Here is a 12,487-nt window from a genome sequence, read left to right as displayed (position 1 = left end):
AAACCCTTTTTCTGCTTGTACCTCTAAACCTTTCTCTGGGTTTTAAAATGGAGGACTCTTTTGTTTTGAGCACATTTCCTCTGCATTTCATAAGGTGGAGGCTCCCTTTTGCTTGAGAAGGTTCCCTTTATAGAAAGTTAAACAATGAGTTTGGAAAAGTTTTGATTGATAATAGCTTACATATGGTGCTACAGAAAAGGAGTCTATTTTAAGGATCCTTCTTCTCCAAGAAGGGATTCTAAAGAGGCACCATGTGTTCCAAACTTGCTGGCAACACTTGAGCCTGTTTTCAGAGCCTGCCTCTGGAACTGCTCCCTGGCTTGTGATGGAAACCATCATCCTAAGAGCAGTGGAAGTACATTTTATTTCCTATGCTTGTGAGGCTCTGAGAATACAGCAGGAGTGGTGTGTAACATGCTGTTCTGGAGGAGATTCCTAGGAAACATTCATCCACTGGTCTCAGGTATATGAATACAGAGTCACAGATGTATTTCTTCCACACATAAACCCAGAGAAAGGGAGGGACACTTGGTTGTCTACTTTCCTCCCTAGTGTTTGCTTGAAAAAAATTTATTTAGAATATATTATTACAAGGAAATACATTTTAGCTTAAGGGACATTTTGCAATCTATTTGACTCAACTATCTGAGAAATAAAACTGCATGAAACCTTTTATATTAAGATGAGTCTTCAGGTCTTTCTCACTTTTCATCAAGATCTAATCCTAAACCATAATGTTAAGGGCATCAGGCACAGTGGCTTCCAGATAAGAAGCTTGTGTTTCTGGCCATAATCAAGAATTCCAGGAATTCTTCTTTCAGCAAATAACAGGCAGGAAGGATATAGTGACCTTGCAACATTCAACCTGCATCAAGAGCTGTCTGCCAACTTAAATCTTGCCTATGATTTCTATGATGACACAGCATTTCCTTTTCTAAACAGTTGCATTGCTTTGTGTAACTGTTTAGGATGTTATTTACAGAAGGGTGAAATAATTCCTATCGACTTAAGTGATTACAAAACTTGCCAAGAACAAAGTAAGATTATCCTAATAAAATTTTGTAAGAAAAGAAGTACTAGCTTATAATCATTTAAAAACACTTTTGTAATCTCTACAGCTATGACAAGTCATTTGAAACAAAACTGGAAAACATGCAGAAGGGGGTTTTTGCTTATAAATCCTCTGAATTAAATATGCCTTCTATAAATATATTATCAGCATTGTTCATTGTACAAAACCATTTGATCACAGTAACAAGAGTCCTAATAATTATCTGTCATCTGTGACATGTCACTTGATAATGCAGATCATAGTGTTTCTGTTTTCTGGGTATCTGCAACTATGTATAATGGAAGCAGAACTATGCATACAAAGAGTTAAAGTTTAAAACATTATCAGTTACCCTTTTCCATTTTCAGTATAAGCTGAGATATAAGAAAGCACTAAAAAAGGTTGTCTGCTTTACTTACCCCAAAAGGCTTTTGACATAATGATCATCAAATGTCAGAGGTTCATAAGATGACCTTCACTGTGATGGAAAAAGATAGTGGTTATCAAAACAGCAAACCACACTGCCTGGTTTTGGTTAAATTACTTCAGTGCTTGCATACTTCTTCCTAGCAGCAGCATGAATTAACTGCCATGGAATTTCATAAATATACAAGGCCAAAGTTACCTCTAAGGTACAACAAAGATTATTTTGGTGTAAATTAAAACCACCTGAATTTGAATGCAAAATAATGAAAGTGTCATGTGCAAATCCACTCATCCAAAGTTCAATATTTTTGAAATTTCAAATCAAAGACTGGATTAGAGCCTTCTGTCTGACTCAAATAAATGGTTTACTAAGGATTTTAACTTCATTGATCTCATAATGAATCTGAGTGAACAAAACAACTTGTCATTGGGCAGTTCATAATTCAGCACCACCGTTCACATCAGTAACTAGAGACATTCATGTTCCTCAGTCTTTTAAGTGAGGGGTGACTGTGCAGTATTCATAGCAAGAGCTTTTACTGGGAACATCAAATACATTAGGCAACAAGCTTGGCAGAAAGGCAACCTTCACATCAAAATCCTGGGCAATTAATCCTGGCATTGTGAAGGATTGTGAGATCGATGTCTCACTGCCAGGTCTTGTCATTTTAGAGATATTTAACATTGTGATGTTGTTCTCACCCATGTGGGAGCTTGTCCTGGTTAAACTGTGACAGAGCTCCTCCTTGCTCCTCAGTAAAGCTTCCCTCTTCCCTTGTGGCACAAAGGTATTTTGCAGATCCAAGCAAATTCCAAGCGCCCACCCACAACTCCTATCCCTTGATACTTCCAGCTCCAGGAGTGATGTTTACTACTAAGGCAATTCATCTCCCTCGAAGAAAGCAGGGAGTGGATAAATGCTACCACTAGGGAGCATTTCACACTCTTCATAAACAGTTAATTCTAGTCAGTGCATGCAGACCCACAAAATGCAACTGCTAAGGAAGAACATATGCTTTCCATACATAAACAATAAAAACTTTCCAAAACTGTCTTTCAAGATAGTCTTTCTTCTTCAGCCGGAGCCAATGCATTCTAATCCCAGGGAGGTGTCTGCCACAAGTGATGCTGCATTGTTCCTTGCTGCCTTCTGATGCAGTTTCCTCCTCTGTGAGCTTTGCTCATCACATCCTGTGCCACATTATGTTTCCAGGAAAGGTTCTCTAGCACAAGCCAGTTTCTCTGAAGCACTTTTGCTCCATTCCTTTCCTCTGCTGCTTCATCACATGAAGGAAGTACAATCACCTCAGGGAGGAGAGATACACCACGGCTGCTCTGCCCCCCTTTATTACAACCCCAGCTGGTAGAGAGGCCAGAAGAGAGTCTGGGTCTTGCACAGCTTGAAACTTCACATCTCGAAACCTAGGACTTCAGCTGACTGATAGCTTCAAATCATCACTTCCATCCAACTATTTCTCTGCAACATCCTTCCTAAAGCACTTTAAATGCATAACGTCCACGTAATTATTGTACATAAACCCCCCCTGTGTCTGCCCCGCGGAAAATAGGAGGTTTTATTTTTTAAGGAAATAAAGAGAGTAAGGTAGCTTTCACAGAGAGACACCAAATAGATTTGTCACCTGAGAAAGCAGCACATGGAGCTCCACACAGAGATGTTTACTTACTCATGCAGCCAGGAGCACAGTGTTATGGTCATCAAGATAACCTCCAGATCTTCTAACAGTCACATTAACCAACAGTAACATTCCTAACAGTTTGATCCCTGCTACCTTAAGCTTTCAAAATGCACAACTTCTCAGTTTGGAGCCTGGCTCTCTCAGTCAAAACTCCAGAAGTGCTAACAAATTCTAGGTAACAGACTGGCTGAGGGTTAGGAATTTATTCTTAAAAATTCCCTAGATTACTTTTATTAATTTTCTCAACCTTCCACAGATGTATGCAAGCATGTATGAGTAGAAGTAAAGCCCACAGATTATATTCTAGGGCAGGAACTAAACTGGTCAAGAGGATTTCCTGTTCGTTGAAAAGAAGTTGAAAAGACCCAGTTTCATTGTGTAGCTACTTCTTTGTCTAGTGAGAAGTAAATTTCATAATTGTCATTAGAAGTGTAATACTCTAGACAGGGAAATACAAACTGAGTGAAGTTAAATACAGAGATATCCTTTTTTTCATTTGGACACAGATCAAACATTCAGGGGAACAGCCTGCCATAAAAGAACACACTTCTACACTCCTTTCTTCCTAACAGAAAAAGTAATGGCTGGGTGCTGATCTTGCTTATACTCAAGGGACTATTATGAATTCTGGCCTTGTCTTATGGAAGATGCATTGTTAGTAAATAGTGGAAAGGTTTGTTAATAGTTCTTTTTATATATATATATATATATATATATATATATATATAATATATATTGAAGGGGAATACTGAGAGACTGTCAGTGTTCCCAGTGCATTAAAATTCTCCTGAGTTGGAAGGATTAGAAATTATTTCCCTTCCTAAGTCTGAAAAATGCACACAGGTAAACTACTTTCAAGACTATAAAACAGAAAAGGTGGACAAGTTTAAGCCTCAGGAGACAGCAACCTGTAGAATTGCATTTAGATGGTTTTGACTTACAAAGTACAGTTTGGGCAAGGATATCACCACCTCCTTGAAGAGGTATGTGCTGCTTAGGAAAAGAGAATCTCAGCTGCCAACAGACAGATGGAAAGATCTGAGAATTTTTTTTTTTCTTTCCACAGGCAGGGTTGGTCAGCTGGCTCATGCTTGTGTATTGTCCCCATCTGCAAACACAAGTAAACCCTGCTATCAACTCCTGTGATTCTCATCATACCTCACATGGATCCTAAATGCTGATTTCCTACAAGCATATGAACTAGGGACAGTCTTGGTGGCACTGGAAGACACCATCCTTGTCTTCAATATCCCAGAGAAGAGCATTCCCAAATGTGCCTTTAATGAACATAGAAACTCAGAAAGTCAGAATCAAACAAACTGAAAGCAGTCAGATATCAGTTTAATTCATTAAACAAATATTAACCCACTGCTATAATTTTTACTGCTTGTACTCAGGAACACTGGATCAGAACAACTACAAAAAACTAAGGGTAATGAGTATGTAATTTCAGGATGCCAGCAGCTATGCAGGTGATGGTCTGATGGAACAAGACTCATTTGAGGACAGGAGGCTGCCTAAGCACTGGTTCAACTGCAAAGACAGGCTGCACAAGGGAGAACTGCTGCTGAAAGAAGGCAACCCAGTACTGCAGGGCTGATCACATGCAGAGATGCAATAAAACTGGTTTCTCACACTTTCACAACATGAACAACTGATGAGCCAGGGCAGTATCCGAGCAAAGAACCCCATAGCATCTGAGCATTTGTACTTGAAGCCCAGCCTAGCAGTTCTTTAAAAACTAAAAACAGCAAAGAAGTAATAGAGGGAATATGTAGCCAACGGTGAGGCAAGGAGGATGAGTAAACCTTTCTTTGGCCACAATAAAAGTGTTTTCAGCAAGCTGCACTTGAGAGCACTGTAGTGAGTGCTGCTATGTGAGGATTCTGGGGAGAGGCAGCTCACACTGCAGCAGTGCTCCCTACGAGGGCGAGCACGGTGAGCTTTTATCGCTACTGGCTATTTTCTCCTTCCTCTAAGAGGCACAGCTGTTAACCAGATACATGAAGCAGGAAGTCCTTCTACTTTCCTTTTCTAGTGCTTTGGGAACAGTTAATGAGAAGTCTGGGTCAGAGCTTATAAATAATATGAAACATAAAGTAAACTAACAAATTCCTGCAGGAGAGAGCTTTCAAGAGAATGAGTGCTGTGTTTCTTCTTTTTTGGCAAATAGTACAGTACACAATTTGATTGCTGAACCAAAATACTCTGTGAGTTGCATGGCAATTCAAGCTCTGCCTCTTTTCATAAACGTCCATCATGTGCTTTTCCCTGCTCTCATCCTGGCTGCTAGGAAGGCCTCACTATGGCCCTCTGTATATCCCAGGGAACTGGTAAATAAGAAAGAGAATGATAATATAAAAAAATAAGCCACTGATACTTAAGTCTCAAATCAATATTAGAACAGGAAGCTTTTGTCTAGTGTATAGGTCAGGGTAGTATTTGAAATACAAACACTGGACAGCTTGGTTCATGGAGAGGGCTGGCTCAGAGAGCTCTGCGGCTCTGAGGAAAGCAGGATACAGCTGCTCTGGCTGTAGATATAGCTCTGCTCCAGGCTGTTCCCCACAGAACACCAGAGAGACTATTTTACTGCTCCAAGACCACGATAGGGTAGAACAGGCCAGGTTTCATGCAAAGCTGGGGTTTGGACTGCACTCAGAGAAAAGAGGAAAATCATTGCTCCTGCTCTGAGACAAAACCCACATGGACAGTAAGGCTCAAAAACATGTTCCTAGCAATACTTAAGAAAACTTATCAACCTGGGAAATTGAGGCTCAGATTTATAAAAGGAATCTGAAACTGGAATTATAAAGTCAGCAATGTGACAAGCACTGTGGTCATAATTTTGATTAAAAAAACCCAAACAAACAAATAGCCGAACCCAACACAAACAAGGAATTCCTAGAAATTCACAGAATTTAAAAGCAGAAGTGAAATTCTGTAATCCATGGTACTTCTATGGAATATTTGGTAGCTGGGGCTAGTACATGCAGCAGCACCTTACCTTGTTGAGTGCCCAGGCTTATCAGTGAATTGCAGATTATTCTGAAGCACACTGAAATCAGTCATTTATAAGAAGTTTTGAGTCATGTTTTTTTCACGAGCTGTCTTCAGTGAATGGTATGAGGCAGCTGCACTGCTGAAGTGACCGCAAAACTTCAGGTACCGAGGCTTTTGGAAACAGAGTCCTCAGGCCTCAAACAAGCAAAGTGCACACTTTAAAGGCACAAATACTGTCAGGGAGGCTCTGACCCCACAGAAACTGTATTAACCTGAGACTGGAGAACTGTATTCTCCCATGGACATCAGCAAGTGAACCTGGATATAGTCAAGAACTCCTCCACCTAACTCCATTTCCATCTGTAAATAAACATAATAAAATGCTCTGAAAGTTGCACATGAAAAACAGGTTTTTCCTTTCTCAGTGGTTTAGAAAGACCAGTTACCATGGTTGGCTTGCAGGGCAGACATACATAAACATTTCTGTATGAACACAACACCTTTTTAGGGGTGATATATATGTTAGGTGTCTGTACCATATCCTCACTGAAAATACACTAAAGTGTTGGTGCATGAGATGCACTGTCAAACCACTCTCTGTGATCTGGTAAAACAGCCATAACCAGGAAAACATCAAGCTGTGTAGAAAGCAAAAAGGACAACTGTTCTCATTACATCCAAGAACTAAGCATGAGAAAGATGACCAAAATTGAAACAATACTTTAAACACCAGGATTATCGTGCCATTATTATGTCATATATTTACATGTGCTTTCTGACCCACCCCTCTGAAGTGTTTATGCCTTATGCCCCATGGGGACTTACTTTGGTACCTTTTATTTTAAAAACTGCCTAAGGATGCCCACACACAGCTCTACAGTCCATGGTTTAAGAATTCTGGCAGACCCATCCCAGGATATTCTTAACTGTGCAGTAGCTTGCACAGTGCCTGAAGAAACTACAGGCAGCACAGTCTGCTCTTTCCTGGGAAGACAAAACAAAACAAAACAAATCCCTATCTCTCATCAGCACTCTCTGACCAAGCACAGTATTTCTACATTTCCAAAGTGACTTTTCTTCCATGTTTATTTGATTTTGCTTGTTTGCATTGGTAGAAATTGCCATCAAGAATATTGGGAAGGAATATGGCATTGAGAATAACAGGATGTGAACAATGGAAAGCTATTCAAGTAAACTATAGTAACCATGCTACATTTAATCCCTTAACACATACAGTGTACTCTTTTTTGGAATTTTGATCTGCATTTAGGACCAGTATCTACTGAAAAGACAATCTTTCTAGACAATTTCTTGGGGAAAAAACAAAAACAGAAGAGGAGAAAGTGAAGCAAGGAAAACACAGAAGCTAGAACTCAAAACCAGAGCTGTTTCACAAACTAACAAGCATAAGAAATTAATCCAAGTTAAGCTGCTACAGCAGACTGTACGACTAATGTGCAAGTGTTTGATGCATACCAGAGAACCTTGAAAGAGAAAAGGCATGTGAATAAAATATGATTCAATAAAATAATTCATGCTGAAATGACAGGATTTTAATTATGTGCAACTTCAGCCCTGTGAATATGAAACAGGAAGCGCCTCAGGCATTTAAGGCTCCAATGACAGAAGTTGTACATTTATTCAGTTATTTACTTTATGAAATATGAAGTTGGATGCAGCATTTGGGAAAAAAAAAAAAAAAGAAAAAAATCATAACCAGCAAATCCAAACCAAACCATAAAAACCGATACACAAGCAAATCCACAAAGACCCTATATTTAGATCTGATCTTCATCAATAATCAGGACTACCAGTCAGAGAATAACTGAAGTGACAGCATAAAGCCACTTCCCTCAGATACCTGTGTGTTCCAAACAGCTGCAGCATCAGCACAGACACTGCAATAGTGCTGTCAAGACTCCACAAGGAAATGCAACAGAAAGGCGGGCCAGAAAAAACAAAATATGTGAAAGTGCATACGTGGCCTTCAAAACAGTCTTGTTCAGGACTAACCTGGGAACATAAGAGAGCTCACACTTGGGAAAGGGATGTATATCTGGATAAAGGCTCCAAAATAGTTCCCAAATCATTCAGGAAGAAAGCAAGAATGGTAAAGCAATTACATATGGTGATGTTCACAAAGAAAACAGGAAATATAGTCCACTGGGGAGAAATAAAAAAGACTACTAAAACAGGCAGCCTGTTGTGAATGCAAACATGAAATTAGAAGAGAAAGCGATTCAAAACTCCCACACAACAGCTCTTTCAAACCACAAAGCCCAGCAAACCAGCTAAGAAGCAAGCAGGCAACACTATGTATCCAAATGAATCCTTCTAAAATCCTCTTTGCTTTGTAGCTCATACTACGCCCAAATGGTACTGGGAGGGTTTTTTAAGTAAATGTCTAGTGAAAGTTCAAGAAAAATTTAAGCAAAAAGTAAAGCTCATGTAAATATAAGTTAAAGGGTCACTGTTTTAGTAAAGCAGCAGGGAAGCTACAGCAAACAATTAGGTCTTTTGTGCTCAAACAATTGGCTGGATTAGTGCTTGAATGGACACAGAAATTTTGCGTATCAAATAAACTGTACTGAGAGTTGGGGTATCAATTTACATATGAAGAATATGACAAGAGATCAGAGCAGGAGGGGGTACACAACTGTGACATGGTACACTGGGCAATTTTCAGAATCACTGGCATCTAGACAGGCCTTGACTTCAAGTGACACAGCTCTGCCTGTCCCAGCAGAGACATGCAGACAGGCAGCAAGATAAGAGCTCATGAAAATCTGAGTACAGGAAACTAGAGCTGGCCTTTCTCTGGCATTTTTTGAATGTCTGAATCACCAAATCTTTTTTTAAGTAGCTTTGGGCATAATCTTTGAAACACAGATTTTATCTTTTTTCTGGGCACAGGATGAAAGAAATAATCACTTAATGCACCATAAAGAAAGCAAAAGGAACAAGAAAGAAAGGAGAGCATACTGAATATAGTAGAAAGAGTAGGAATGCACAAGGTTAATAACAAGGGGAGAAAAAATCTATGGTGGTAACATGTGATTGGACAAAAGAACCCCAGCTAACTAAACAAGGAAAGAAATCCCTATTGGTCGTGCACAGGGTCAGAAATAATGCTGGGGAGAAATCTCAACCACTCTGCTACTATGCTTAACAGAAGAAATTTGATCCTGCAAACTAAGCTTGAGAACTCTTAAATATGAAATTAGAGGAAATTATTCCAACACACCGGATAAATACAGTAGGCTCATCTGCAGCAGCATGCTCAGCTCTGGGTAGCCTGTTAGAGATACTGAGAGTTTTGAGAAAATACAAACAACTGAATCTGAGACTGCAATGGCATTAATGTATCTGTGACTGAGTGTCAGCAGCTCATCTTCTCAAATACCCCCTGCTAGATCTACAAGGAAAGAAGAGGGTTGTGTGACAGTAAATAAAATCACAAAGGCCATTTGACTACAGCCTGAATGGATCAGACAGTCTCATGAGAAGGCAGTGACTACTGTGGAGAGAAGTAATCCCTGGTTTTTGCAAGTGAAGGTTTCATGTGTATTCATTTTATAAAGTGTTCTAAAGACCTTTCTCACAACTGAGGAAAGTCACTATAAATCCACCAGAATGTACTTCTTCCTGATACCCAGGACACTACATCAGAATCCTACAAGAAATTCTCCTTGCCTTAGGTACAAGGGAGTTCTCTTGCCTTTTATCTGAGAGAACAACCTCCAGTCAGAACACCAACCTTCTCATAATTTATTTTTCTCAAGTTTTCTAAATTTTCTTGAATTTCAGGGCTGTTTCAGCTTCTGCTCTAGAGACAGAATACATAGAGCTTCCCTTTTATATGAATCCTGCATTACCACCCACCTTTGATCCCCTTCCTCTCTCTACTTCTGCTATTGTAATTTCACAGACTTTGCCAGGAGGAACCATTAGATCACTTAAGCAGATCTCCAGTATAATGCAGGCACTAACTTTCACCCAGCTACCCCTGCTGAAACCCATATACTTCAGTGAAATAAAAGCAATAGATTAAATTGTACACTGCAGGAGACCCTGCAGCACAAGCTGCACTGGCAGAAAACTGGGCAAAAACATATGCAAATGATTCCATCAGGAAACAACAGACTCCACTGCAGAGAAAGTCAGTCAATGTTACCAATTTGGCATTAAACCCCCACTTCTTTCCAACACAGAATCTAAAAGTAGAACATGAAATATGTAAAAATGACTGATAATCTAATTTTCCCTTAGACGTCTATGCTATGTCTTATGCAATGAACACTTTTTCTAGCCTTGACTAACTGCTGGTGTTTAGGAGAGAATAAAAAACAAAATACAAACAAAAACCACCATAGAACAACATGAACAAAGGAAAAAGTCCTCCCTTATTCACAACAGAAATTATGCTAAGATTTTATTATAAGTACTGTCTTAATGCAGCTGATACAAATTCAGACTTAACATCTGATCTGCAGATTTGCTTCTGAAATATTCACAGTAAGTTTACAATTCAAGCCACAATGGTCCTACCATGTTTACAAGTACTGGTACAAATGCTTCATTACCTTCTCAGATGGAGGGCTGGAACCTTATGGCAAGATGGAAATCATCTTGCCTTCATCCTTGGTGAAATGGCACCTCCTCTGCACTTCTCTCTGCTGTCTTGCTCCCTTCCCTCGTGGTGCCTCTTGGCACTACAGTACCAAGCTCACTGTGAAAAGCCTTGTGCTGTGACAGCAGAGGAGGGCTGAAATGGCACACAAGAAAATACAGCATATCTGACTTTAGCTTCCCTCTATTTCTGATGGAGTAACTTCAAAGGCAGCAAAGATGTCTGCTCCCATTAAAATGCAGAACAGTTTCCCCTGAACAACTTCAATAGGAGAACTTTATATTAGGAAAAGCCACTGAAATCAGACAAAATACACATTAAGAGAAGCATTGTGATTAAGGGAGTGTTTTCAATAGTGTTGCACAAGTTCACAGTAACTTACCCAACCTCTATCCTATGGCAATACTATAAATATCCAAAAGGCTGGCACACCAGCAATGGAAAATGAAGGTAAAAGACAAGGAGAGGAACTCCTATGACTTAGGGTACCCAGTACTCACTGTGCAACAGCATTTGCCCCAGGTGCTTTTCCCTTAGAAGAACAAAAGCATAGCTGTGTAGGCAATGCTTGCTTTTTTAACAGCTTAATACCTCTTCCTGTGTCAACATGTGGTCAGTGCCTAGAGATCAGCTATTCTCAAAGGGAGAAATGAAACTAAAAGCACTTTAAATGAAATCACACCCATGTACAAGGGAGAAATGAAACTAAAAGCACTACACACTCTTGTATCCCATCTCTTTTAAGCTGTGAGCCATCATGCCACTACAGCCAGGGAGGAATCTCAAAGCCCCCAGCTGCAGCCAATAGGGCACATGAGGCAGAAATTAAGCTCAATCACACAACAAACAAAAAAAGCAGGAGAGCTGTGAAGTTTTGAAGGAGTATGATCATTACTGTGATAAACAATGTGACTTCTACTACTAAACAGATTTCCAGCCATAAGACCTCAAAATAATTAACTAAATATAACCTGTAGTGATGATAAGGTCAAGCTTGAACATGTCTTGAAAACTGGGGAAAGCTGAATGTGTCCCTTGAAGTAATCAGATGCTGCTGGGACAGGAGCAAAGGACCCACAATCAACATGATAAACATATTTTAAAATTTAAATATTAAAAATTAGCTTTGCCACTGTCAGCCACAGAGGTGCCTGTGTAAATTCACACATACAGCACATCTTTCCCACATTAAGAATGCAGATAAATTGCCACCTTAAAAAGGGCAGGCACTTTAGAGAGAACACAAGACACTATCGTTGACTCACAATGAGAGTCAGGGAAAATATCAAGACTTTTTAATAAGATAAATCTGAATTATTGAAATAGCATTTAATGCTTCTACCATTTTATCCTTTACCCTGCTTACAGTTTCATTAATATCACTTACTTCCCAGCCACAATAGCTTTGTGACCAAGGCCATCTACTGGTGAGTGGGGTGTGTGAATTAATGGGAGGTTTGTTGGCCAGATTTAATTAGTGCTTGTCAAGATTTAGGCACATGTATCGAAATTGTGCCAGGCAGCTGTCAGGAATTATTAAATATGATCACAGTTTTGGATGAACAAATAAAAAATTAAGGCTTCCCAACTCCACATGGACCTAAAGAACCATGATGCTGCCCAGGGGAGAAGAGTGTGGAACTCTGAATCTGCATCCTGTTGTAGTCCAGAGACCATGTC

At 39.6% G+C, this 12,487-nt stretch overlaps 1 protein-coding gene across 1 annotated transcript in view; it reads right to left on the bottom strand.

Annotated features, from left to right (window-relative positions):
- SPATS2L (spermatogenesis associated serine rich 2 like) overlaps positions 1-1,529 on the bottom strand; it is a 128,288-nt gene extending 126,759 nt beyond the window's left edge. Inside the window, exon 1 of the mRNA XM_058027882.1 lies at positions 1,471-1,529. The gene's annotated coding sequence lies outside the window, so the exon portion shown is untranslated. The remainder of the gene's footprint in view (positions 1-1,470) is intronic.
- Between the last annotated feature and the right edge of the window lie 10,958 nt (positions 1,530-12,487).

This window comes from Melospiza georgiana, chromosome 7, assembly GCF_028018845.1.
Source record: "Melospiza georgiana isolate bMelGeo1 chromosome 7, bMelGeo1.pri, whole genome shotgun sequence".
Classification (NCBI taxonomy): Eukaryota; Metazoa; Chordata; class Aves; order Passeriformes; family Passerellidae; genus Melospiza; species Melospiza georgiana.
The sequence above is the reverse complement of the archived record's forward strand: the minus strand, read 5'-3'. Positions and strand labels throughout refer to the sequence as shown.